We start from the raw sequence: 6502 nt of genomic DNA, 5'->3' as shown, positions 1-6502 counted from the left end.
CAGGAAATCGTTTCTGCTGGTGCGCAAGGAAGAACACGAAGAACAAAAGGCCATTGAAGACAGTAGTTTCTGGGGTCTTAAAATCAGCGACAAAGCAACAGTATTTACAACAGTTTTCTGTAACAGTTCCTTTGTAACAGCTGTTGTAACTCCGATACACTGTTGCAAACAGTCTGTGTTATTACTTTTCACTCTTTTAATCATCTTTTGAGCAACAAACACATATTTTGAGACCATGATTAATATGAGGAGCTAAACCCCATTGCTGAGGCGATAGAAGAAGCTATTTTTCCAATAAAAAGTGATATATTCTATTTTATCTTTTTATTTGCAATAACTATATGATTATTCCTTGAACTATTATTGCATATGATTTTTATTTGAGTGATTGTGATTTATTTTGATGGAGTATGCTTAGTTTTAAGAATTTTGATGCTTCATACTTGGTATTTACAATTATTACTTTTGAAAACTTATTGCAATATTTTAGAATCAAATTAAACGAGAAAATTGCATAAATATAAGTATTGGTTTAATCACTTTGAACTTGGAAAATAGTGATATCTTAGCCTCAGTGTTCTTTTAATATTGATATCAACTTTGATTGAGTTTGCTATAATTTTTAGTGAGTTTTCTATTTTAATATTAGAATTTAAGTCTAATTAATATCCTTCACAAGTCTGAAAATCGAACCACTTTTACCACTATCTACAAATCACATCAATTTTTGGCGCCGCCGGCGCGGACTTGTTTTTAGGGTTTTAGATTTATTTTATTTTTATTTTTTTATTATTTTTGTTCTTTTTTATGTTTTTGGGTATTTATCTTGTGTCTACAGGTTCTGGATCATAAAGAAAATTGAGCCAAAGAGTATGGTGATTTCATAAAGACTTGGAGCTAAAGATTAAACCAAAAAGAACATAAAAGAAGACAATTTTAATTTAGGGTTTGTTTATTTTCTTTTAGAAAAGAAAAAAAAACTGTATTAGGGTTTATTATTTTTGTAATTTTTCTTTACTTTTTGGACTTTTGGACTTTGAGACATTATTTTTTTTATTACCCTACGAAAGGGTACTTTAAATATAAATTGTTTGCAGAGAAGGGGGACAATTATGATATTGTCTCTGTACCTTGGGTTCGTACACTAGACATCTAAGTAGTGGCCCGAGTCGACTACAACCGATTCATCCCCCGTCTGGAACGGGAGGTAACATTCTAAACACTCGCGAATCCCCTGTCAGCGAGTTACTGGACTCCTTCATATGCATATATGTTGAGGACTGAATACGGACATTTATTTTTCTAGTAAAGGGAAAGGCCTGGTCATACAAGATAAGGGTTCGGATTTCATCACCGTTCTCTTCTTACCCGCTTTAGGAACACGTAACCTACACGAACCTAAGCCTAAAATTTTGACTAGAACGAGACCGATAAGGTAACGAGCTTAACAGGAAAGTCATTCGAAAAATATTGGTTACTCTTTTAAGCATACTTCGAAGTTCTTGACGGTTTCTGTAAGTTGAATGCGTGACTGCGCCGCCTTGTAATACCGGTGAGGCATTGGGTATCAAAGCTCCACCGAGCTTCCCTCGCCTCTATTCAACTTACGTTAACTCGGATTGATTCCAGTGGGGTTTGATAAAATTGTAACAAATTCTCGTTCGAAGGATTAGCAGGTGGTCTAGAAACAATCTAAGTGGAGCCATCATGCTTTTTGTTTGCTAGAAATCAATAGGTTTGATTTGGTTGAGTCATCCTTGACCTGTGTTTGCTTACCCTTCCAATTTAGAAAATTCTATTGTATGTCTGAACGTAAAAGAGACGCACTAGGTAGATTTGTTAAAGAGAACCTAGTAGTTCGAAGCGTCTCGATTACCTTAATCTAGAGAGTCATACTTTTGAAGAGTCTGTTTTTGAACGTCCTTTGACTGAGGAGAGAATCCATGTTGCTCCGATAGCGCCTGAAATGGCAACTTTGAAAGCTTTGTTGAATCCAACTAGGACTACTCGTCCTTCGTGTATTAAGTTAGCTGAAACGGAGGCACCCTATGAAATGAAACATGGAACCTTACAGATGCTCCCAATCTTTTTAAGGAAAGAAAATGAAAACCCTTATTACCATGTTAGGGATTTTGAGGAAATTCGTAGTACTCTAAGAATTAGAGGCTTAGATGATGATGCTTTGAAACTTAGGTTATTCCCATTTTCCCTGAAAGATAAGGCCAAGTCGTGGCTATATAGTTTGGACTCCGAGTCAATTGAGACATATGAACAACTTACATCTGCCTTTTTCAATAAGTTTTTCCCTAGGCACAAAAAATCGTCTATTAGGACGCAAATATGCACATTTTCACAACAAGAGGGAGAATAATTCCAACTAAATGTAGCAGTTATGTATGACCTTCAACCGTTCCGCGTAATAAAGCAAGTGTACGACGTTTTAGAAGAAAAGAAGAAGATAGCGTAACTTTCATCTTAAGATTGTTGGATATCTTCTCCTTAAATATGCAACTGATGTTGATGTCAGATACGAAAACCAAGAATAAGAAAAGAAATCAGAGAGATTAGAAGACTAGAACCTATGTACATATCGAGTCGAGTATAAGATACCATGTCCTTAAGTGATAGACACATTTTTGTGTCCGATTTGTCTCGATTCTGTATATTGTTAGGGCTTATTATTGTACTTATTATGGTGTTTTATATATTTATAAGTATTTTTGGCCAATAAACATTTTTGGAAAAAATTGGCTCGAAAAGTTGTCGGGAAGCACCCGGAGGACACATGCTATTCGGATCCCCGGTTTGGATAAGGGGCACCCCCAAGACACCCCTTAAGGCAGCTGCTAAAGGCATCCCTACTCTGGATAGGGGGCGCCCTTTCTTCTTCACGGTTTCAAATCCTCAAAATTGGCGGGAAAATTTGTGGCAGTGAAGAACAGATTAGGGTTCTTGATTTGGAGGAGTTTGAGGTCGATTAAACCTCTGATTTTCAAAAGATAGACTCCTTATGGGTCTAGGAATCTGTTATGGGTGTTGAAATCGATTAGACTTGGCTCAATCGACGGATTTTTATCACAACAGAAATATATGGAAAGTCACATGTGTGACCTATTTTAGGGAATTTTAGAGAGATTAAAGTGCTATGAACCTTCCCAAAGATTTGTATCTATCTAAGGAAGAGTTTAGAATAAAAAGGAAAGCTCAGAAACGTGTAGAAATTCTAAAACAAGAAATTGCCGCAACTTTGCCGTGAAGAGAGGGGAAGAGAATTTGGAAGATTTGGGAGAGACTTAATCGGTATTTTTGATATAAATAGATTGTTTGGGTCATATAGAAGGGAGGTCGAGAGTTGGGAGAAGTTTAGAGAATAACAGAGAACGAAATCAAGAGTTGCAGGAAATCGTTTCTGCTGGTGCACAAGGAAGAACACGAAGAACAAAAGGCCATTGAAGACAGTCGTTTCTTGGGTCTTAAAATCAGCGACAAAGGAACAGTATTTACAACAGTTTTCTGTAACAGTTCCTTTGTAACAGTTGTTTTGTAACTCCGATACACTGTTGCAAACAGTCTGTGTTATTACTTTTCACTTTTTTAATCATCTTTTGAGCAACAAACAAATATTTTGAGACCATAATTAATATGAGGAGCTAAACCCCATTGCTGAGGCGATAGAGGAAGCTATTTTTCCAATAAAAGTGGTATATTCTATTTTATCTTTTTATTTGCAATAATTATATGATTATTTGAACTATTATTGAATATGATTTTTATTTGAGTGATTGTGATTTATTTTGATGGAGTATGCTTAGTTTTAAGAATTTTGATGCTTCATACTTGGTATTTACAATTATTACTTTTGAAAATCTACTTATTGCAATATTTTAGAATCAAATTAAACGAGAAAATTGTATAATATAAGTATTGGTTTAATCAATTTGAACTTGGAAAATATTGATATTTTAGCCTCAGTGTTCTTTTAATATTGATATCAACTTTGATTGAGTTTGCTATAATTTTTAGTGAGTTTTCTATTTTAATATTAGAATTTAAGTCTAAGTAATATCCTTCACAAGTCTGAGAATCGAACCACTTTTACCACTATCTACAAATCACATCAATTTTTGGCGCCGCCGACACGGACTTGTTTTTAGGGTTTATTTTTATTTTATTTTTATTTTTATTTTTATAATATTTGTTCTTTTTTATGTTTTTGGGTATTTATCTTGTGTCTACAGGTTCTGGATCATAAAGAAAATTGAGCCAAAGAGTTTGGTGATTTCATAAAGACTTGGAGGTAAAGATTAAACCAAAAAGAACAGAAAAGAAGACAATTTTATTTTAGACAATTTTAGTTTAGGGTTTGTTTATTTTCTTTTAGAAAAAAAAAACTGTATTAGGGTTTATTATTTTTGTAATTTTTCTTTACTTTTTGGACTTTGGGACATTATTTTTTTTTATTACCCTATGGAAGGGTACTTTAAATATAAACTGTTTGCAGAGAAGGGGGACAATTACGATATTGTGTCTGCACCTTAGGTTCGTACACTAGACATCGAAGTCAGTGGCCCGAGTCGACTACAACCGATTCATCCCCCGTCTGGAACGGGAGGTAACATTCTAAACACTCGCGAATCCCCTGTCAGCGAGTTACTTGACTCCTTCGTATGCATATATGTTGAGGACTGAATATGGACATTTATTTTTCTAGTAAAGGGAAAGGCCTGATCATACAAGATAAGGGTTCGGATTTCATCACCGTTCTCTTCTTACCCGCTTTAGGAACACGTAACCTACACGAACCTAAGCCTAAAATTTTGACTAGAACGAGACCGATAGGGTAACGAGCTTCAAAGTTCTTGACGGTTTCTGTAAGTTGAATGCGTGACTGCGCCGCCTTGTAATACCGGTGAGGCCTTGGGTATCAAAGCTCCACCGAGCTTCCCTCGCCTCTATTCAACTTACGTTAACTCGGATTGATTCCAGAGGGGTTTGCTTAAATTGTAACGAATTCCCGTTCGAAGGATTAGAAGCTGGTCTAGAAACAATCTAAGTGGAGCCATCATGCTTTTTGTTTACTAGAAATCAATAGGTTTGATTTGGTTGAGTCGGCCTTGATATGTGTTTGCTTACCCTTCCAATTTAGAAAATTCTATTGTATGCCTGAACGTAAAAGAGACGCACTAGGTAGATTTGTTAAAGAGAAACCTAGTAGTTCGAAGCGTCTCGATTACCTTAATATAGAGAGTCCGACTTTTGAAGAGTCTGTTTTTGAACGTCCTTTGACTGAGGAGAGAATCCATGTTGCTCCGATAGCGCCTGAAATGGCAACTTTGAAAGCTTTGTTGAATCCAACTAGGACTACTAGTCCTTCGTGTATTAAGTTAGCTGAAACGGAGGCACCCTATGAACTGAAACCCGGGACCTTACAGATGCTCCCAATCTTTTTAGGGAAAGAAAATGAAAACCCTTATTATCATGTTAGGGATTTTGAGGAAACTTGTAGTACTCTAAGAATTAAAGGCTTAGATGATGATGCTTTGAAACTTAGGTTATTCCCATTTTCCCTGAATGATAAGGCCAAGTCGTGGCTATATAGTTTGGACTCCGAGTCAATTGAGACATATGAACAACTTACATCTTCCTTTTTCAATAAGTTTTTCCCTAGGCACAAAACATCGTCTATTAGGACGCAAATATGCACATTTTCACAACAAGAGGGAGAATCTTTATATAGGTATTTGGAAAGGTTCAATGATTTATTATCCCAGTGTCCTCATCATGGTTTAGAAAAGGTTAGGCTAGTTCAAATCCTTTCTGAGGGTTTAGATTATTCCACAACGACCATGGTTGAGTCTTTATGCACTGGTGGATTTGAAAACCAAACTGTTGATGCGGCGATGGAATTTTTTAATGAAATCGCCGAAAAAACCCAGCAATGGTAAAATAGTAGTAGAAGGAGGCTACGAATCAAATGCCAAAATTGATGCTATAGCAAAAATGTTAGAAGCTTTAGACTAGTGGTAGAGTGGAGCCTTTTTGGGAAGGCCAGAATTTTGAAGAGCAAGCCAATGCTCTTTATAATAACACTAGATTTGATAACCGTCAAAAGATTGACCCATATTCAGAAACCTATAATCCTGGTTGGAGAAACCATCCGAACCTTTCGTGGTCTAAGGGCCAGAGTCAGGGTCAGTTTAGTAATTCTAATGCTCCCCTAGGTTTTGGCTATACTAAGAATCCTTCAGGACTAGCTCAGTTTCAGAATCAGTCAGATAAGAAAATCCTAAGTTTAGAGGAATCTCTCGCCTTGTTAACTCAGCAAACTGCAAAATTTCAGTTATCCGTAGAACAGAGTCTACAATCTAGTAACAGGATAGGACAAGAAAATAGTCAGGCTATTTCCGATTTAAAGACCCAGGTTGGTCTGATAAGTGATTCTTTGAGAGAAAAAGGTAAGTTTCCTAGTCAGACACAACCCAACCCTAGAGGAGTTCATGAA

General features: G+C 36.1%; 1 pseudogene; it reads right to left on the bottom strand.

Moving 5' to 3' along the window:
• Positions 1-5688: 5688 nt before the first annotated feature.
• LOC113307151 lies at positions 5689-5788 on the bottom strand (annotated as a pseudogene).
• Between the last annotated feature and the right edge of the window lie 714 nt (positions 5789-6502).

Source organism: Papaver somniferum, chromosome 8 (assembly GCF_003573695.1).
Source record: "Papaver somniferum cultivar HN1 chromosome 8, ASM357369v1, whole genome shotgun sequence".
In the NCBI taxonomy this organism is placed as follows: Eukaryota; Viridiplantae; Streptophyta; class Magnoliopsida; order Ranunculales; family Papaveraceae; genus Papaver; species Papaver somniferum.
The sequence above is the reverse complement of the archived record's forward strand: the minus strand, read 5'-3'. Positions and strand labels throughout refer to the sequence as shown.